The sequence below is a fragment of the Episyrphus balteatus genome, chromosome 2 (genome assembly GCF_945859705.1).
Source record: "Episyrphus balteatus chromosome 2, idEpiBalt1.1, whole genome shotgun sequence".
NCBI lineage: Eukaryota > Metazoa > Arthropoda > Insecta > Diptera > Syrphidae > Episyrphus > Episyrphus balteatus.
In genome coordinates this window covers 2,748,135-2,771,400 of record NC_079135.1, presented here as the reverse complement: position 1 = coordinate 2,771,400, position 23,266 = coordinate 2,748,135, and the positions used below count along the sequence as shown (strand labels likewise).

The 23,266-nt window shown below is 31.1% G+C and overlaps 1 protein-coding gene across 1 annotated transcript in view; it reads left to right on the top strand.

The window, feature by feature from the left end:
- Window positions 1-11,794: 11,794 nt before the first annotated feature.
- The window catches only part of LOC129909153 (L-lactate dehydrogenase), a 122,071-nt gene continuing 110,599 nt past the window's right edge, over window positions 11,795-23,266 (top strand). Inside the window, exon 1 of the mRNA XM_055986140.1 lies at window positions 11,795-11,813. The gene's annotated coding sequence lies outside the window, so the exon portion shown is untranslated. The remainder of the gene's footprint in view (window positions 11,814-23,266) is intronic.

Genomic DNA, 23,266 nt, shown 5'->3' with positions numbered 1-23,266 from the left:
TTGTATAAAAATTTTCATTTAAATCGGGTTAATGTTGTACGAGATATTCAGAAACGAAAAAAACCGTTCTATGACAGGTACCGTTAATAACGGTACAAAAAATATTTTTTTTTATTTAAAAAGTTGGCTATTATGTGTAGTACTACACACAAAAATTTTAATCAAAATCGTTAGAGCCGTTTTTGAAAAAAATTAACTTTTCTATTTGCGTTATATGGCAGGTACCGTTAGTTTTGGTCATAAAAAAAAAATTTCAATTTCCCCTCTAGGGAATTACCAAAAACTGCTAACTACCAAGTTTGAAGAAAATCACTTCACTCGTTTAGGCTGCAGCTCCAGATAGAGACAGACACACAGACAGACAGACAGACAGACAGACAGAATTGCCGGACCCACTTTTTTGGCATTCTCCATCATCGTAATGTCATGTAAAATTGTTATCTCGAGTTCGATTTTTTTTACGAATCCTAAACTTGCCCTATAGTACCTATATCGCAAGTAAAAAATCCTAAAGAAATGTATTTTTTTTGTTTTTTTTGTAAGTCTGAAAAATACTTACACATTTTTAAAATCATCTTGTTTGGCATTGAAAGACGAATTCCATAAGAAGATAATTTTCCTTTGGATACCTTTTTAAAAAAAAAATACACATATCGATTGGCAAAAAGTGGGTACTTGTTGCAGAGATTACTCATACTTGTCGGCTTAAGCAATGAATTCGAATTCAATTCGAAAGGACAACAAATTTTATTGAAATCCATCCGGCAGGCAGGCAAACACACCGCAGAACACTCAAGAGTCCAAGCATTACGCATCGATTGTCATTTGTAGTTCGTTTTTCGTATTCGGATTATGGATTGGTTCGTCGCGTCGTCTTGGTTTGTAGGTACTCGATGAGAGGTTTTTTTTTGTTGTTGTTGTTTGATCCTAGAGAAAGCAACCATCTTCTTCAGAATAACAGCCTGTGGAATGTTAAGCATTGCCTCTGGCAAATATGCTAAAAAGAATTTACTCTGCATGCCTGCGTTGGGGCTAGAAAACTTGCAAACTTGCAACAAAATCAACTCTGCAAACAGAACCAACAGCAGCGTCATTCGTTAAAGGTTTATTATTCCATTCGACTCGATTCGAACTCGGTATATGCCTGTCCATCGTCTTTGCCGCAGTTTTGCACACTTCAGCCGCACTTACAATTGAGAGAATCGCAATCGGCGGCGGCGGCGATGGCGGAGGAGATGCGATGGTGGTGTGTAGTTTTGTAGTCATTATTCCCTTTCAATTGCAATAATTTGCTCAATGTCCAGTCCAGATTAAAGGTAAATCGATGCAAACGACGACAACAGCGACAACACAACGTCCGGTCTGCAGTTTGTCCGTCGTCACCGGTCTATGGCGGTGCGTTGTATCGATGGACCAAAACCAGAGCCCCAGTAAAATGAAATACGATGTGTTACTGTTGGTGGTCGCGTACTCGCAGACCTCTTCTCGAACGTCCATGAACTCTGGGCACACAAAAGACCTTCCCCCCACCACGCACCGCAGCGGAACAGTGTCGCCAAGTGACTTTTGTTACCGCGATTCAATTGAACAAATAATCATTTAAGGATGTGTCAGGATGAGATACTCTGCCAGGACGGGCGCGAAGTGCATATTTAGGACAGTCTTCCTCTTCCAGACTCGCTCCTCTGCACCATGGAGTCCCTCAGGGTAGATGTCAAATACATTTATTGTAAGCCCATCAGAATAGGGATTAGGAATTCAAAACATGATGATGTAAAGCCGATCTTGTGTTGTTAAGGTATTACGTAAATGAGTTCGACGTCGGTCCACCATAACGATGCTGATAAAATTGCATATAAACTATAAGCCTAAGGAGAGGAGGTTTTGCGACGACGCGACCGAACTCGTATGTTAGTGTCTGATTGGCCATCTGTTTGGATATGCTCATAATTGGAGTCATACTTAAGGCAAAAGTTGTCGTTAAAGCAAAAGTCAACACACATAGTAGAGTGGTACGACGACAACACGGCAAAAGCAACGCAACGGACTTATTTCAATCTTATTTATGGAGTGTTAAGGAGTGCCTGGGCTTAAGAAGGTCTTATGTCTGATAATAGTGTAGTATCCGATTTGCGATTTGATCTAGTTAGCGTTTTGTGATTTGCGATAATAGAGGAATACTCTTATATTTATTTACTAAAAATCAATCAATGAAAAGGGATAAAAGAATGTCAGGTATTATGATTTGTGACTTATGAAAGGGTCTTAATCTAAGAACTTATTATATCATAGATTGTTAGCTTGATTTGGTTTCCTAGACACGTTACATTGCAGAGGAAGGAATTTTTTCATCTTAATAAATATTTAGGACCTCAATTGTTATCTAAAGTTTTGTACGCAATTCAGTCTTCTATTGCCTTTGGTCTTCCTTGAACACAATATTTGGATTTGATAGAATCTTTTGTATTAAAGTTAAGATTACATAATTTTGTTTGGTTAACAATAGCTTAGGACCTCATGGTTCAAAATAGTATCATTGCATCATTTGCTTCAGTTTTTCAAAGCAGCATAATTTTTAGTTAGCAAAAGTTTCTTGCTTTCTTACAAGAATTTTTTTTAATTCCTAAATTTTTGCTACTAGTTTTTGTAAGGTCCTAATCACCAATTATTTAAATTAAAACTTTATATGTACCTTTCTTTTTATCTTTCTTGAATTTTTAAATTAGAAGATATTTACAATTTTCCACAACTTAAATTTTAAAACTTAAACAACCATTACCTACTGAAAATAAATAAAATATAAATACATGATATTTAAGACCTCAACTATATATATTCCGGTTCGTATGTTATATAGACTTTCGTCACTATTTTCATGAGAAAAAACATTTTCAAAATGATTTTCTTCTTTTGTTTGTCACTTTGGACTTATTTGGGACCTCAATTGTCAATGTTTCAGAAGTATTTATGTCATAATTCTTAATCGTAATTAATTTTTTTCTATTATTAGGTTCTTCTTTCCAAGTTCATTTGTTACATAGAATTAAAGACCCCAATTTCAATATCTGCTAGAAATTCTAGGACCCCAAGCTAAGAATTTTATATTTAAAATATTTATATTTTTAATATTTTCTTCACACAAGATCAACAGATATATAAAGTGTGATTAGATTGGATTTCTCAAGGTTTAAATAGGGAGAATTTAGGACCTCTAATATTTTAAACCAGTTTAAAATTTACTTTTTTTTAGGTACCCTGTTTAAAAGTTTTTTATTTCAGCAAACATTTATTTTTGTAAATTCAATCTGAATCCACTAAATTTTTTGTTTTCAAAATATTAGGACCTTAGACATTTTTAATAACTAAAAATAGTCAGAACTAAGTCTTTCTTTTTAGTAATCTTACGTCAGAGGTTAGAGCCTTATTTTAAATAAGTTACCCTGATTATGAATTTTTTATAGCAGCAAATTTTTTTCGCAAGTTCAATCTGAATTAATAAAAATTTTTATTTTCAAAATAAAAAAACCTCAGATATTATCATTATCTAAAAATAGTCAGAACAACTAGATCTTCACTTTTTAGTAATTAAACATTAGAGCATTATTTTAAATAAGCAGATACTTTTGACATGAAAACTTTTATTTTCTTGTAATTTACTGAAAGTAATATTTTAAGACCTCAATTTGGAAATAAAAGTTAAATTAAATATTTTCTAAGTTTCAAAATTTCTCAAAATAGTTTAAGTTTTTTAGTTTGACTAATTCGTTTTTCTTTACAGATTTCGTTATGGATTTCTTAAGACCTCTATTACATATTTATAGTCAAAAAATTGTATTAGTTAAATATTTTCATATTTTGTAAGAGCTTACAAATTTTTCAATTTAACAGAAAAGATGGTGGATTAAAGCTCAGTTTTTCGTATATTTTGTTAGGTACATATATCTTAGGACCTCAAACATTGTTTACAACCAAAAAATCAAGTCTAATCTTTGCTTTTTTTCTATTTGATTACAATTAAAAGTAAGCAGCTATTTTTTATTATAAAGGATATTCCCTTTAAATGAATAATAATTTAAGACCCTAATTTTAACACTTAAGTAAGTTCAAGTAAAAAGCTGTCTTTTATTATATAATATTTACTAGGAAAGTTGTGAGGTTTTCTGGTTTGATTGAGTTGATTACCTTCAAATTTTCGCTATTAATAATTTCTTGAGACCCCATTCATTAGCTATTTAATAGCAGTTCAAGTCTAATATCTTCAATCTTTATCGAACTTAAAATCAATTTGTCAACGACCTGCGAATAAAGAACCTTTCATAAATCATCATGCGTAGGAGACTAAAAATTCGATTAGTCGATATAAAATCGATTTCCAGTCAACCCAGGGATGGTAGTTTTCAATTACAATCCCAGGCAAACCGCAAAAGACGATGATGATGACGGGACGACTCTGACGACGCCTTCACAATTCGTTTTAACGAATTTTTATCGATCGATCGCGATACGACAGTTTACTTTAACCATGTTCAATATTTTCTAATGTAAACTTCTCCATTCTTCGCAGATATCTTCTCATATTTCAATTGCCTTCCATTGGGATGAGGGTATTTTTTTTTTTTTTGCTTTTGTTTGTCTTAGAATAAAGAGGGAGTAGAGGGCGCTGTATCCCCAACATGATGATGGATAAGTCCATCTGAACTCTACAGCGAAATGTCTTCTGTCTCTTTACCACACCACTCCAACCCTATGCTTGCCATATTATTCCTTGCCGCAACAATGCCATAAATCCTCAATCAATATCCACTTCTGCATTGGGAATTCCCATTTCGAATACCGAATGGATTGTCATCGATCATAATGTCGTACGAATTGCTTCGGCAATTTGTTCAAAAACAAATGAAAAAAAAAAAAAAACAAGAAGACGTCCGCAATGACCATTCCATCCTTTTTCCAGGTTTGAAGGGGGTTTCTGTATATGCCAACAAAACGAATGTCATATCCAGATTCTCCCTATCTTGTATGTGAATAGGAATATGTTGGTGCTGGAAAAAAAAGGATATTATCCTATTCGAATGCCATCAAGCTTTATAGCTCCATATGGACCTCTGAGAAATGTAATTTCGTTTGATTTACTGTAAGGGGTTAATAAGACTGGCTCACCCAGCAGCTACAGCAATAGCAACAGCAGCTGTAGGCTCATGATTGTAGACCACTGGCTGTGAACCGCATAATGGCCAGAGATGAGTCTTTGCGGATGCTGGGAGCTCTGCACTGCACAATGCTGCATCTGTGCTATGCGCAATGTCCAATGAATATTTTTCCATATTTAAAATGCGCGCCAGTGATTAATTCAGCGAATATAGAAAATCGCTCCTGTGGCTCACTGCGAGACTATGGGAGAGAGACTGAAATAGTTTTTGCAAGATACAACCTTATAGCAAGGATATAGGACCAATGCATCATCATCTGGGAATGGATATATATGTGGAATAGTGCAGGGGAATTCCGAAAGTTATTCGAGTGATTTCTGGGTGCGCTCTGCAATTACAATTCGAACGAAATCTTCAGCGCACAAAGTTGCATCACAGAGACAAGACGAAGGACTGATTCTGGAGTATAGAAAAATAGGAAAGACACATATTCAAATCTTAACGGCTGAATTATTCTAAACGGTTTTGGAATTGAATGCGCGCGCTTATTGAATATGAAATCAGAGTAAAGACAATAGCAAAGGAAGTCATCTATAACGCTGCTTTTTTTTTCTTAAAGGAGCTATTGGATACAAACAAAGGGATCATTGATGCAGTACACAATACAGAGAAGGAGAGACCCTCTCCGTGGGACACAATAAATATTGACATTCTCAGAACGGTTTTCTATTTGAATTTGAAATGTTTATTATACATTGGGAAACAAGGGCTTCTATGAGCTTGGTAATTTTTATACTTTGACAGGTATAGAGTCATCAACCTTGTTTTGAAATGATGAAAACCTTTAAATAACGTATAAGATTGATGGTCTTCGAATAAGATTCTGTTTTTTTCAGCTTGGAAAATATAAAATCGGAACTAACGAATTCTATGCAAAACTTCGGTTCTCTAAATCATGGAAATATAATTTTTTGAATTATACTTAATACCTCTATTATCGAGAAACTATATGCATCTGTATCTCTTGAGACCTTGAAAAACTGAAACACTAATATATGTTGGTTCCACTTACCACTTTTTAGGTTTACCTATAGCTATTTTTGTATAAGCTTCCATGTTCTGTAAAAGTTTTAATCTCAAACCTTTATGCAACAAAATAAAAAAATTAATAGGTATAGAATCTTTTGGTTTGAGACCTTAAAATATATAAAACATAAAATTACTTTTAATTTACTCTGCCTTTCAAGAAATTTTTTTAATCTCTAAAGCAACTCATTATTATCTGAAAGTTAATTGTTTAAGTTATTAGTTGAAATTTTTCTTGGGACCTCATATAAAATTTTAAAAAATAACATTCTAGCTTGGTGATTTCTCCTTCACGTATAAATTCACAATTTGTACTACATAATTTAAGAAATTTGATAATTCTAGACAAAAAAATTAACTATTACTCAAATCTTACTAGAGACCTTAACAAAAATCTCAAAATAAATATAAGCCTACTCGATTTCAAACACAATTCTTATCATCATTTACACGGAAGTCTATAAAATATTGAAAGGTAGCATTCGGTTTCAGATCAAGATTTTTGACTAAGACCTTAGAAAATATGCATACAAAAATATTGTTTCAAAACAAAACTACTTTCATTCATTGGGATACAAAAATAGCATACAAAAACGTTAATTGTTCTATTTCTTCTAAAATATCGTTATTTTTGTTAAGACCTCAAGAGAATATGAAATTTTATTCGACTTTGAATATCTTTTTTAGCTCTACACAATGTTTTCTTTCGTTCCTGTTAGACTTATAAGTAAAAACATTATTTTTATTGAGACCCCTGAATACGTGATACATATATGAAAATTTTGAGGTTCCAGAAGCCTTTTTTTAACTGCAAAAAATCACATTTTCATATCAAATCTGAATTTAATGTATGGAAGACTAAAAATTGCTCGCCGCCAAATAATAAAACAAATTTCGTGTTATTACTTATGACCTCAAAAAAATAATGTAAATATTGTCAATGTTAGCATCTTAAATCCACTCTACTATCTGTATTGATAAGTTGTCTTAGTAAAGTCTAAAAATGTTAAAAACTAATATTTTCTTAAAATCAAAAAATTTTATAAAACTAAGTAAGGTCCTAAAAAATTACTAATGACCATTTTTATAGTTTTTTTCTTGTATTTTCCATAACAACTAAATGGTCTAAAAAAGCTTTAAACTGACCCTTTATAAACAAAAAAAGGCTAATTAATAAATTTCTCTTCTTGAGACCTTAAAAAAAAATGTGAAAAGTTTTCTCTACAGCCTCCAAGTCCATGTTCATACCTACAAAATAAAATTATCCTCCCCTCAACACATAGAACTTCAAACAATCAACACGTGTTCCAGCAGCACAAAACATTGTTGAGGTAGGTAGTTCGACTTTGCAATGTGCAATCAATACCTCTCTTTGCAAACCATTCTAACCTCAAAACAAACCCAAAAAGAATACAAACAAAATAAACTCCCCATTTAAGCCTTTCTCGCCTGCGATGGATGGAGCACCTGGGCAAGTATCTGAACTATGCGCACACAGAGGCTCAGCACGTAAATAATGTTTACCTATCGGCAGTGAATATTAATTGCATTAGTTAGTTCGAGAAGAGAAGAAAAATACCAAACGGTTGTCTGTTGGGGTCTTTTCAATATATTCGCACTGGTCTTAGTTTAGATGTTTTGGGAAAAAAGGAATTTGAGAGGCTGGTGCGCCTCTTTCATTCCTTACAAGTTGCCTTCACATACTTCTTGTAGATGAATAGCCCAGGTTAAGCTATGTGCAATGCGTTGCGCTTGCGTATGGAGGTATATAATACAGATCCAACATAACTGTTAAGATAGATTAGAAACTTATATTTTGTAATATGCAACTCCAGCTCATCTTAAATATCTCAAGATACAAATTGAATATCTGAAGAACATGTTAGGTTACAGGACTTCTGAATGTGGGCATGAAAGATAACATACTGATCTGGAGGTCTTAACGTGTGCACACAGGTGACTCAAGCTTGCCAAATGGGTTATAGTTTGAAAGAAGCAAATTAAATCTTAAAATATCTTAATTCCTTAATGACATCGAACCCGAAATAAAGTTCCTAATTTGAAGATTTTTTATTAAGACCTTAGAAAATATGTTTCGATTTTAAATGCTTATATTTAGCTGTTCAAAACTACTTTACTTCATTTGGATACAAAAATAGCATACAAAAAAGTTGAGTGTTCTATTTATTCTTAAAAAAAATATACATAGTTATTTTTGTTAAGACCTCAAAAAAATGTGAAAATTTATTCGACTTTGATTATGACCTTTTTCAGTTGTACACATTTTTTTTCTTTTGTGCATGTTAGACTTTTAAGCTTTTAAAAGTAAAAACATTATTTTTATTGAGACCCCTTAATACGTTATATACCTATGAAAATTTTATACTTTTAGTAGCTTTTTTTTTGACTGCAAATCAATTACATTTAAATATCAACCCTGATTTTAATGTCTGGAAGATTAAAAAGTGCTCTTCACCAAATAATAAAATAAAGGTCCTAATTTGTAGAAAATCAGGAAATTATAACAAGTATTTTCATTAATTTTTTCATCTTAAAGCTTAAAATAGTAAAAAAAAAACTATAAAAGCTGTTTCCTGGAATTTATTGACTCACGTTTAAATTTACTATTTGTATTACATCAATCTTGATATTACTCAAATCTTACTAAAGACCTTAACAAAAATTTTAAAATAAATATCAACCTACTCGTTTTCAAACTCGTCGCAATTCTCATCATAATGTATACGGAAATCTTTATAAAATTGAAAGGTAGCATTCGGTTTCAGATCAAGATTTTTTTTGTTAAGACCTTAGAGAAATATATACAAAAATATTGTTTTTAATTGAAACTCTTTAATTTAGCTGTGCAAAATTGCTTTCATTCAATGAGTTACAAATATAGCATACAAAAAAATTAAATGTTCTATGTATTTATTCTTAGAAAAATATAGTTATTTTTGTTAAGACCCCAAGAAAATGTGAAAATTTATTCGACTTTGATTATCTTTTTTAGCTGTACACAATTTTTTCCTTTTGTGCATGTTTGACTTATTAGCTTTTAAAAGTAAAAACTTTTTTTATTGAGACCCCTAAATACGTTAAAAAAGGTCCTAATTTGTAGTAAATCAGAAAATTAAAACTGTTTCCATTAATTATCATTTTAAAGCTTTAAATAGTCAACAAAGCTACAATTTGTTTCCTAGAATTTATTGATTATGTTATCTAAACATGCACCACGCTGTTCTAATTTCCGCAAAAATCCTTAATCCTACCAAAAAAAAAAAAAAAAAATAGGAATTTCCATTTTGATTAGAATTAAATATCAACGCATTTAAAAGTCAATTGTTCGCACATGCTGCTCCACATAATGAAGAGCAATCTTTTCGCACGAACGACAACACACAATTTAATCCTCACAAAATCACCATCCAATAGCCGTGAAACGAACGCCCCAAAATAATCATTAAAATAACTATTTCCTCCGAAATTCTGTACACTCACACTAACGTGGCATAGTGCGTATACGGGTGGCTTAATTTGGCTTGACGTTCTTGTCAATTAAATGCTCCTAATGACACATTAGTTCCTCGGCAATATTAAACCTATGTGAAGCTAAAGCTAGGGATATTCGCAGCAAAAGCCATCGCCATCGCCACCATTCACCTGGGCGTGAAATTCACAGCCGAATCCCAGAGTTTCCAAAATGATTGCTTTGCTATGCAAATTTCGCGCGCTAATGGGATCTATGCGTTGGCGTGTTAATACGCATTTACCGTAAGTTATTGTGTCCCATGATGGCTAAATGGGAGCCACTATACGCGCAAAGTGTCATTGCAGAGAGACTTTTTGAACTGTGTTGTTGGTTACTGTTACTGGTGCTGATTCTGATGGTGGTGGTTTTGTTGCTGCTGCTGTTGGGTCAGTGTCGACCTCAGCTGACAGAGCTACAAGCCAGTAAGTTAGAGATTGTGATTTACCGACTTGACATAACGGATGGAATTTTTCGCTTTAAACTCGAATCTACAGTGGAGACTCGACTAACTGTCAATTGTAAGGCTTGTTCTAAGGATATGAGGTCAAAACCGCACACCTCTGTTTCTCGTCTGTCGCCAAATTCAGCTGAAACACAAAAATTGGTGTCACTGTTTTTTTTTTAGCAGTACACTGAAAAAAAAACTTTTCTGATAAAAAAATACAAAAAATGAAATGAATTGTAGGTATTCAATCTGTTCTTAAAAATAGGTATTCTTCTATTCCGCAAATATATTTTTGCAGATCTATTGCGATTTAACTGAGTTGGTCACTGTGACGTATGAGTAATTTTTTTTATCGGGCGTAATGACTTTTGTTGACCATTTATCGTAAGTTTGTTTTATCATGTTCAACCCCAGGCAAGATTTCGCAAAGCAAATATTAGGAACTGTTTGTTAAGTTGACTTCATACTATTTATGTATCAATTTATCAATTATTTATAAATCAGTATCAATCACTTATCAATCACTTTATCAATCATGTACTATAATCACTTATCAATCGTCACTTTTCAACTAACCCTAATGGCTCGTTTCTTTTGGTATCACTTATCAATTAGGTACTACTTATCACTTATTACTTATCACTTACTACTTAACACTTACTACTTATCACTTAATACTAATCACTTGCTACTTATCACTTATCACTTACTACTTATCACTTATTACTTATCACTTACTACTTATCACTTACTACTTATCACTTACTAGTTATCACTTACTACTTATCACTTACTACTTATCACTTACTACTTAACACTTACTACTTATCACTCTCACTACTTATCACTTACTACTAATCACTTACTACCTATCACTTACTAGTTCTCACTTACTACTTATCACTTACTTCTTATCACTTACTACTAATCACTTACTACCTATCACTTACTAGTTCTCACTTACTACTTATCACTTACTTCTTATCACTTATTACTTATCACTTACTACTTATCACTTACTACTTATCACTTACTACTTAACACTTACTACTTATCACTCTCACTACTTATCACTTACTACTAATCACTTACTACCTATCACTTACTAGTTCTCACTTACTACTTATCACTTACTTCTTATCACTTACTACTAATCACTTACTACCTATCACTTACTAGTTCTCACTTACTACTTATCACTTACTTCTTATCACTTACTACTTATCACTTACTACTTATCACTTACTGCTTATCACTTACTACTTATGACTTACTACTTATCACTTTCTACTTATCACTTACTACTTATCACTTACTATTTATCACTTACTACTTATCACTTATGGTTAATTTACCTAGAAATTATACTTTTGAAACTAATCCTCTCACTTTTCACTCTTGATTTTTATCAATTACCTAATAAACTTAAAAAGTATAACTTCTAAAACCGTTTAGTGAAAAATATGGTAAAAATTGTTTGTTTTTTTTCAGTGTATTTCTGTATTGGATTCATTTGTAGTCGAATCTACACATATCTCCCGGGCTTCTCAAATAACAAATTGAGTCGATTGCAAAACATTTGGAAACACGAAACTTGCGTGTAAGTAAAAAAATCAAAAAAAAAAAAAAAAAAAAACTCATTTTATTCTTCTTCTTCTTGTTCAATGCTTAAGCACTTCACTGTTTTGTGTGATTTGCTTTCTTTGTATATTTCACTTGATTTGTATGATCATCGTCGTATAGTAGTAGTTAGTTGTTGCCTGTCGCTGATTTACGAAATCGCAAAAATGACAAAAGTCAACCAGAGTCACAAACAGCAGCAAAAGTATACATATGCCTGTTTACTTTGAGGACATGAAAAACCATCATCAGGCTCTCTCTCCCCTTTTTTCAATCCTTTCCCAGATCCTCAGGCAAAAAAAAAGTCTTAATTCACTAACCAAAGTTAAAATGACCAAAAATGGTCGAATGGAATTTTATTTTGGCGCTACGTGTGCAGGATTTTATTTTTTTGTTTATTTTTATTTATTTAACTTTTCGGGACCTCTCGACTCTCTCAATGATCCTTTACTTTTTCCTGAACTCTTTTGCAACATGGACTTGTGGAGTAGGACAATGAAGTTTATTAGTGTCTTCCTTGGATTTGAACATTTCGGCTTGTAATCGTATTTGAAATCAAAAACAAAAAAAACCTCTTTCTTTGCTTGGGTCTTGAGCTGATTTGGGGGACTTGTGTGGTAGAAAGAAAGGGGAATTGATGGTCAAGAATCAGCTAAAATATTTTGCGAATTTCAGACGACAATCTTACGAATTTGGGTAGATAATTTTGTGAGGTTGATGTACAGTAATTACTTAAAAGACAGGTAGATAGTGTTTGGTTTTGGACTTTTTTTTTTTTTCGTTCTTCAACATGCATCACTTTTGACCTGCAACGAACTTATCTTCGTTACCGTTTAACTGGCAATAAAATTAGTTGGTTAAATATTTGTTGTCTTCAGTTTATCAAAGGAAGAAAAGAAAGGTTTGGAGCACGTACTTAAAAAATATCGAAGAATCTTTTATCTTCTCAAAAAACATGACATTTCAGAAGTTACGGTCAAGTTCAAGCTGGCGCCTAAAAAACCCGTAATTGACTGACTTTTAAGAGTAAAAAAAGACATTCTTCCTTTTTTATCAGCTTAAAAACGTAAAAGCTTCTGTTTGAATAGTAAAACAGTAGCAAAATCCGTCTAGTCGTTCAAAAGACTTTTTGATTCTTAAAAAGATCTTCATGTTTTACGGTATTTCCACTCTATTCAATAAATTTTAACTTTTCAGGTCACTTTTTCTCAGCCTATATCGTCTTTTTCTGAGATGGATTATTTTGAGATATGCTACAACATGTCGTTGGCGGCAGCCAAATTGATGGTCAGACTCAAGGTATAGGAAAAAAATAAAACCAAAACAAAAGCTTGAAGGAGTGCGATTCAGCAATCAGTCGCGCCGCCATTGATGACAAAATTAAATGGGGACCCAAAGATACCTGCATATTGAGATGGTTTCGAGTAAAGGGGATTCTCTCCTTGCTGATTGCCAAACAAAATAAATAAAAAATCGAAAACACAAGGGACGAAAGGTTTTACAATAAATTTGTTATCTTAAAAAGTTTCACTTTAAATGGACTCGAAGGAGCATAATTTTCACTCACCTTTAAGTAGGTAACTGAGGTTGGTTGCTGATGGTAAAAAAGACTGCAACTGTGGGTCTTCTTGCTTCGATCCTACAGCCTCATTATTTGGTCTTCGATTGTGTTAGCCAGATTTTGAAGGCGAACTAAATTGGAATTGGAACCAAATCTTCGAGACTCTTCCGAAATACGCATGCAGTTGTTTGGAGTGTGTGGGCATATACCGTGGAATGCATCTTTGTATTATCTTTGGAAGTTTTTTTTTTTTTCTGTTTGCTTATTTCTCTGGAGTCTTATGTGGCGATTGGAACCGATGATGCGTAGCATCCGTAAATTGGTTAATTCCGAGAGGAAGAGTTGTGTGTCTTCAATTGGTTTTGGCTGAGGTGAATATCAGTGATTATAAATTCTTCTACCGTTGACAGAATGCATAATTTTACTTTGGACCTTTTTATGTAGCTTTGGAGGGTTTTTTTTTCAGTTTGTTTTGTTTTTGGTTTGGCCAATTAAATTTCAAAAATTGAGAATGTTTTCTTAACAAGTATTTTTTATTTGAAAATAAACATTTCGGTTGAAAACTACGGATTAATAACTTGGAATTTGGCCTGGAGACTAGTGAAATAATGACAATAGAGAACTTCAATATCGCCTAAGAGCTTTTCTCCATTAACCAAAAAATCTTCATTTAAAGAAAAGTCGTTATAAGGCAAAAAGTCTTCAAAACGGAAAATGTCTTCATTCTTTAAATGTTTTTTTATGAAGCAAAAAGTCTTCATTTTTGAAAGAAATTTCATGAACGAAGAAGTCTTTATTTTTGAAACGGATTTCATGAATCACTAAACCAAAAGTCTTCATTTTTGAAACGGAATTCATGAAGCAAAATGTCTTCATTTTTTAAAGTTGTTTTGTTTTTGAATGCGATTTCATAAAGCAAAAAATTTTCATTTTTTAAAACGATTCTATTAAACAAGAAATCTTTATTTTTGAAACGGATTTCATGAAGCAAAAAGTCTTCATATTTGAAAGGGATTTCATGAAGCAAAAAGTCTTCATTTTTCAAAGCGATTTCATGAAGCAAAAAGTCTTCATTTTTTAAACAGATTTCATGAAGCAAAATGTCTTCATTTTTGAAACGGATTTCAAAAAATTAAAAACCTTCATTTTTAAAGGGATTTCATGAAGCAAAAAGTCTTCATTTTTCAAAGCGATTTCATGAAGCAAAAAGTCTTCATTTTTTAAACAGATTTCATGAAGCAAAATATCTCCATTTTTGAAACGGATTTCAAAAAATTAAAAACCTTCATTTTTAAAGTAATTTCAAGAAGCAAAAAGTCTTCATTTTTCAAAGCGATTTCATGAAGCAAAAAGTCTTCATTTTTCAAAGCGATTTCATGAAGCAAAAATTCATTTTTTAAAGCGATTTCATGAAGCAAAAAGTCTTCATTTTTTAAACAGATTTCATGAAGCAAAATGTCTTCATTTTTGAAACGGATTTCAAAAAATTAAAAACCTTCATTTTTAAAGGGATTTCATGAAGCAAAAAGTCTTTATTTTTCAAAGCGATTTCATGAAGCAAAAAGTCTTCATTTTTTAAACAGATTTCATGAAGCAAAATATCTTCATTTTTGAAACGGATTTCAAAAAATTAAAAACCTTCATTTTTAAAGTAATTTCAAGAAGCAAAAAGTCTTCATTTTTCAAAGCGATTTCATTAAGCAAAAAGTCTTCATTTTTCAAAGCGATTTCATGAAGCAAAAATTCATTTTTTAAAGCGATTTCATGAAGCAAAAAGTCTTCATTTTTTAAACAGATTTCATGAAGCAAAATGTCTTCATTTTTGAAACGGATTTCAAAAAATTAAAAACCTTCATTTTTAAAGGGATTTCATGAAGCAAAAAGTCTTTATTTTTCAAAGCGATTTCATGAAGCAAAAAGTCTTCATTTTTGAAAGGGATTTCATGAAGCAAAAAGTCTTCATTTTTTAAACAGATTTCATGAAGCAAAAAGTCTTTATTTTTCAAAGCGATTTCATGAAGCAAAAAGTCTTCATTTTTGAAAGGGATTTCATGAAGCAAAAAGTCTTCATTTTTTAAACAGATTTCATGAAGCAAAAAGTCTTCATTTTTCAAAGCGATTTCATGAAGCAAAAAGTCTTCATTTTTTAAACAGATTTCATGAAGCAAAATATCTTCATTTTTGAAACGGATTTCAAAAAATTAAAAACCTTCATTTTTAAAGGGATTTCATGAAGCAAAAAGTCTTCATTTTTCAAAGGGATTTCATGAAGCAAAAAGTCTTCATTTTTCAAAGCGATTACATGAATCAAAAAGTCTTCATTTTTTAAACAGATTTCATGAAGCAAAATGTCTTCATTTTTGAAACGGATTTCAAAAAATTAAAAACCTAAATTTTTAAAGTAATTTCAAGAAGCAAAAAGTCTTCATTTTTCAAAGCGATTTCATGAAGCAAAAAGTCTTCATTTTTCAAAGCGATTTCATGAAGCAAAAAGTCTTCATTTTTTAAAGCGATTTCATGAAGCAAAAAGTCTTCATTTTTTAAACAGATTTCATGAAGCAAAATGTCTTCATTTTTGAAACGGATTTCAAAAAATTAAAAACCTTCATTTTTAAAGGGATTTCATGAAGCAAAAAGTCTTTATTTTTCAAAGCGATTTCATGAAGCAAAAAGTCTTCATTTTTGAAAGGGATTTCATGAAGCAAAAAGTCTTCATTTTTTAAACAGATTTCATGAAGCAAAAAGTCTTCATTTTTCAAAGCGATTTCATGAAGCAAAAAGTCTTCATTTTTCAAAGCGATTTCATGAAGCAAAAATTCATTTTTTAAAGCGATTTCATGAAGCAAAAAGTCTTCATTTTTTAAACAGATTTCATGAAGCAAAATGTCTTCATTTTTGAAACGGATTTCAAAAAATTAAAAACCTTCATTTTTAAAGGGATTTCATGAAGCAAAAAGTCTTTATTTTTCAAAGCGATTTCATGAAGCAAAAAGTCTTCATTTTTTAAACAGATTTCATGAAGCAAAATATCTTCATTTTTGAAACGGATTTCAAAAAATTAAAAACCTTCATTTTTAAAGTAATTTCAAGAAGCAAAAAGTCTTCATTTTTCAAAGCGATTTCATGAAGCAAAAATTCATTTTTTAAAGCGATTTCATGAAGCAAAAAGTCTTCATTTTTTAAACAGATTTCATGAAGCAAAATGTCTTCATTTTTGAAACGGATTTCAAAAAATTAAAAACCTTCATTTTTAAAGGGATTTCATGAAGCAAAAAGTCTTTATTTTTCAAAGCGATTTCATGAAGCAAAAAGTCTTCATTTTTGAAAGGGATTTCATGAAGCAAAAAGTCTTCATTTTTTAAACAGATTTCATGAAGCAAAAAGTCTTTATTTTTCAAAGCGATTTCATGAAGCAAAAAGTCTTCATTTTTGAAAGGGATTTCATGAAGCAAAAAGTCTTCATTTTTTAAACAGATTTCATGAAGCAAAAAGTCTTCATTTTTCAAAGCGATTTCATGAAGCAAAAAGTCTTCATTTTTTAAACAGATTTCATGAAGCAAAATATCTTCATTTTTGAAACGGATTTCAAAAAATTAAAAACCTTCATTTTTAAAGGGATTTCATGAAGCAAAAAGTCTTCATTTTTCAAAGGGATTTCATGAAGCAAAAAGTCTTCATTTTTCAAAGCGATTTCATGAATCAAAAAGTCTTCATTTTTTAAACAGATTTCATGAAGCAAAATGTCTTCATTTTTGAAACGGATTTCAAAAAATTAAAAACCTTAATTTTTAAAGTAATTTCAAGAAGCAAAAAGTCTTCATTTTTCAAAGCGATTTCATGAAGCAAAAAGTCTTCATTTTTCAAAGCGATTTCATGAAGCAAAAAGTCTTCATTTTTTAAAGCGATTTCATGAAGCAAAAAGTCTTCATTTTTTAAACAGATTTCATGAAGCAAAATGTCTTCATTTTTGAAACGGATTTCAAAAAATTAAAAACCTTCATTTTTAAAGGGATTTCATGAAGCAAAAAGTCTTTATTTTTCAAAGCGATTTCATGAAGCAAAAAGTCTTCATTTTTGAAAGGGATTTCATGAAGCAAAAAGTCTTCATTTTTTAAACAGATTTCATGAAGCAAAAAGTCTTTATTTTTCAAAGCGATTTCATGAAGCAAAAAGTCTTCATTTTTGAAAGGGATTTCATGAAGCAAAAAGTCTTCATTTTTTAAACAGATTTCATGAAGCAAAAAGTCTTCATTTTTCAAAGCGATTTCATGAAGCAAAAAGTCTTCATTTTTTAAACAGATTTCATGAAGCAAAATATCTTCATTTTTGAAACGGATTTCAAAAAATTAAAAACCTTCATTTTTAAAGGGATTTCATGAAGCAAAAAGTCTTCATTTTTCAAAGGGATTTCATGAAGCAAAAAGTCTTCATTTTTCAAAGCGATTTCATGAATCAAAAAGTCTTCATTTTTTAAACAGATTTCATGAAGCAAAATGTCTTCATTTTTGAAACGGATTTCAAAAAATTAAAAACCTTCATTTTTCAAATGGATTTCATGAAGCAAAAAGTCTTCATATTTGAAAGGGATTTCATGAAGCAAAAAGTCTTCATTTTTCAAAAGCGATTTCATGAAGCAAAAAGTCTTCATTTTTTAAACAGATTTCATGAAGCAAAATGTCTTCATTTTTGAAACGGATTTCAAAAAATTAAAAACCTTCATTTTTAAAGGGATTTCATGAAGCAAAAAGTCTTCATTTTTCAAAGGGATTTCATGAAGCAAAAAGTCTTCATTTTTCAAAGCGATTTCATGAATCAAAAAGTCTTCATTTTTTAAACAGATTTCATGAAGCAAAATGTCTTCATTTTTGAAACGGATTTCAAAAAATTAAAAACCTTCATTTTTCAAAGGGATTTCATGAAGCAAAAAGTCTTCATATTTGAAAGGGATTTCATGAAGCAAAAAGTCTTCATTTTTCAAAAGCGATTTCATGAAGCAAAAAGTCTTCATTTTTTAAACAGATTTCATGAAGCAAAATGTCTTCATTTTTGAAACGGATTTCAAAAAATTAAAAACCTTCATTTTTAAAGGGATTTCATGAAGCAAAAAGTCTTTATTTTTCAAAGCGATTTCATGAAGCAAAAAGTCTTCATTTTTGAAAGGGATTTCATGAAGCAAAAAGTCTTCATTTTTTAAACAGATTTCATGAAGCAAAATGTCTTCATTTTTGAAACGGATTTCAAAAAATTAAAAACCTTCATTTTTAAAGGGATTTCATGAAGCAAAAAGTCTTCATTTTTCAAAGGGATTTCATGAAGCAAAAAGTCTTCATTTTTCAAAGCGATTTCATGAATCAAAAAGTCTTCATTTTTTAAACAGATTTCATGAAGCAAAATGTCTTCATTTTTGAAACGGATTTCAAAAAATTAAAAACCTTCATTTTTAAAGGGATTTCATGAAGCAAAAAGTCTTCATTTTTCAAAGGGATTTCATGAAGCAAAAAGTCTTCATTTTTCAAAGCGATTTCATGAATCAAAAAGTCTTCATTTTTTAAACAGATTTCATGAAGCAAAATGTCTTCATTTTTGAAACGGATTTCAAAAAATTAAAAACCTTCATTTTTCAAAGGGTCTTCATGAAGCAAAAAGTCTTCATTTTTCAAAGCGATTTCATGAATCAAAAAGTCTTCATTTTTTAAACAGATTTCATGAAGCAAAATGTCTTCATTTTTGAAACGGATTTCAAAAAATTAAAAACCTTCATTTTTAAAGGGATTTCATGAAGCAAAAAGTCTTCATTTTTCAAAGCGATTTCATGGATCAAAAAGTCTTCATTTTTTAAACAGATTTTATGAAGCAAAATGTCTTCATTTTTGAAGCGGATTTCAAAAAAATTAAAAACCTTCATTCTTAAAGGGATTTCATGAAGGAAAAAGTCTTCATTTTTCAAAGCGATTTCATGAAGCAAAAAGTCCTCACTTTTGAAAGAAATTTCATGAATCAAATGTCTTCATTTTTTAAAACTTAAGTGAATGATAAATCAACAAGAATGAACTTTCCTTCTGAACTCTGAAAGCATATCAATTTTATGTTGTTTTTTTTTTTTTTGTTGCCCGAAATAAAATTAACAAATTTGTAAGAGCTTGCTGATTATATTTTTAAAATCGTTTCAGTTTAATGTCTTTTTTATTTATAATTCAATTTGAAAAGTGAAGAAAAAATATGTGAATCGAACAAATTGTAGCAACTCCACCTTTACACGTTTTACATTGTGCTTTGCCTTAACTTCACACAAATTTGATTTCTTATCAGAAAACATCTTTGTAAAATGGTTCCGGTTCTTTTCCAAAATGACACAATTTAAGCCCTTTTCAAACATTATTTATTCCAATTTGAACAGCCAAACATTGTGATACATTTTTATTTCTGTCTTGTCTCTTTCTCTGTCTCTGTGTCTGGTGATGGGGTCTGGAACAAAAACAAGAAAACCGTAAAAAGAAGCCCTAAATGATTCCAAAAGAAATCAATAAAATCAAAAAAAGTCAAACAAGAAAAAAAGCTATAAAACCTTCAATCGAATATCATTCTCTAAGACAACAAACACACACACTCACACAAACTAACCTACTGATGCCACTTTCAACTTGATGTTTGTGGTTTCGTCTGGTATTGACAATGTTGACCGCCCGTCCGTCTGTCCATCGAATAACACCAGCTCCAGCACTTTAGAGCAGCAGCAACAAAATGTCAGGCATATTGACGATGATGATGGTAGTTTATGGACAGTTGTACAAGAGAGCCCAATATGCTTTTTGTCACCTTGTCTTATGTTCGAGCGCTTACTAAATTTCGTGCAACGTGACGCACATACGCGATGCCCCAAATGTCAAATAGTGATTTATTAACTCGGGAAACATTTTTCGGAGGCCCTCTCCACAATGTCGATCGAAGCTTCTCATTTTCTCATTTTGGTGGCGCTGTTTTTTGTTACCTTTTTTTACTGATGCTCTTGTCCAAGTATTTGAAGAGGTAGGAAAACCATTGCATCCCACAGGAGAGAAGGTGGAGATTAAGAATGCTCAAATTTATTAAATTCACCAAGAAAGAAATTCGAAAATCGTGTTTTATTGTGAATCGATCAGAGCACTGCGACAGAGCAGAGAAATTCCTGCGGCAGCTCTCTTGCATTGCCATGTCTTCTGCACATTGTCGTCCTTTGTCACTCGGGGTTCCGTTTATTAAATATTAATTAGACAGCGCAGAAGGACATTTTTGGTGGTTAAATATGTAACGATGCTTGGGGCTGATAGATAGGAACAAAAAACAATCGATTTTGTGGCAATTTTGAGGGGAAAAGAGAAGAGAGTATTAAATTTTGGAGCGGATTCCCAATTCCAGAGTGTTTGAGTGATGCTGATGATGGTGAGAGAGATCATATGGAATGGCATGCATGAGGCAAAGTAGCCGATGGTATTTCATAAACGCGGCATTTTAATTAATTGAAAAACATTCGCATCCGAATTGGTCTCCAGAGTAACCAATATTTATGCTGTCAGTTATTTTCTTGTAGGTACACTGAGTAGTTACAGTCCCGCCCGCTGGTATTTTACTCTGACTGGTGTCAGTAGCGGTGTTTTTTTTTTTATTTTTTAGTCGATTTTATTGAATAAAAGTTTAAATATTCATGATTTTATTTTCGGGGATACTTGCAGATTCTGAACATGGACAGGAAATGCTATATCAACTGTAGACTGCAACAGATTTTCGGTTTTAATTTTTTGATTTTTTAAAATAAATTTTGATAACCTCCCAGAATTGACAACATCTATCGGGGGAATGACAAGAAAACATTAAAAGTCATGTTTATTTCAATGCAGTTGTTATACAATGTACCAGAGAGATACTCTGGTTGCAGGTTAATGATTTTATGCAATTTTTAATTCTTGTCAGAAAATAACATCAGCCATGTCACTCAAGACTGCTTTGGTATGTGGCAATGAGAAGTCTTCAAATTAAAGTACGGATTGAAACAAATACCAACTTTTTTTACAGACTAAAAGAATATCTGATTCCAAAATGAAGATTTTTTGGTTCATGAAATTCGTTGAAAAAATGAAGTCTTTTTTCTTCATCAAATCCGTTTCAAAAATGAAGACTTTTTACTTCATGAAATCCCTTTCAAAAATGAAGACTTTTTGATTCATTAAATTAAGACTTTTTGCTTTATGAAATCTTATTAAGAAATGAAGACTTTTTGCTTCATGAAATCTGTTTCAAAATTAAGACTTTTTGCTTCATGAGATCCGATTCAAAAATGAAAATTTTTTGCTTCATGGGATCCATTTAAAAATGAAGACTTTTTGTTTCATGATATCCTTTTAAATAATGAAGACTTTTTGCTTCACGAAATCCGTTTCAAAAATAAAGACTTTTTGATTCATAAAATGAAGACTTTTTGCTTTATGAAATCTTTTTAAGAAATGAAGACTTTTTTCTTCATGAAATCCGTTTCAAAAATGAAGACTTTTTTCTCCATGAAATCCGTTTCAAAAATGAAGACTTTTTGCTTCATGAAATCTTTTTAAGAAATTAAGACTTTTTTATCATGAAATCCGTTTCAAAAATAAAGACTTTTTGCTTCATGAAATCCCTTTCAAAAATGAAGACTTTTTGTTTCATGAAATTCGTTTCAAAAATGAAGACTTTTTGCTTCATGAAATCTTTTTAAGAAATGAAGACTTTTTGTATCATGAAATTCGTTTCAAAAATAAAGACTTTTTGCTTCATGAAATCTTTTTAAGAAATGAAGACTTTTTGCTTCATGAAATCCGTTTCAAAAATGAAGACTTTTTGCTTCATGAAATCTTTTTAAGAAATGAAGACTTTTTGCTTCATGAAATCCGTTTCAAAAATAAAGACTTTTTGCTTCATGAAATCCGTTTCAAAACTGAAGACTTTTTGCTTCATAAAATCTTTTTAAGAAATGAAGACTTTTTGTATCATGAAATTCGTTTCAAAAATAAAGACTTTTTGCTTCATGAAATCCCTTTCAAAAATGAAGACTTTTTGTTTCATGAAATTCGTTTCAAAAATGAAGACTTTTTGCTTCATGAAATCTTTTTAAGAAATGAAGACTTTTTGTATCATGAAATTCGTTTCAAAAATAAAGACTTTTTGCTTCATGAAATCTTTTTAAGAAATGAAGACTTTTTGTATCATGAAATTCGTTTCAAAAATAAAGACTTTTTGCTTCATGAAATCTTTTTAAGAAATGAAGACTTTTTGCTTCATGAAATCCGTTTCAAAAATAAAGACTTTTTGCTTCATGAAATCCGTTTCAAAACTGAAGACTTTTTGCTTCATAAAATCTTTTTAAGAAATGAAGACTTTTTGTATCATGAAATTCGTTTCAAAAATAAAGACTTTTTGCTTCATGAAATCTTTTTAAGAAATGAAGACTTTTTGCTTCATGAAATCCTATTCAAAAATGAAGACTTTTTGCTTCATGAAATCCCTTTCAAAAATGAAGACTTTTTGCTTCATGAAATCCGTTTCAAAAATAAAGACTTTTTGCTTCATGAAATCCCTTTCAAAAATGAAGACTTTTTGCTTCATGAAATCTTTTTAAGAAAATAAGACTTTTTGCTTCATGAAATGCGTTTCAAAAATGAAGACTTTTTCTTCATGAAATCCGTTTCAAAAATGAAGACTTTTTGCTTCATGAAATCTTTTTAAGAAATGAAGACTTTTTGCTTCATGAAATCCGTTTCAAAAATGAAGACTTTTTGCTTCATGAAATGCGTTACAAAAATTAAGACTTTTTCTTCATGAAATCCGTTTCAAAAATGATGACTTTTTGCTTCATGAAATCTTGT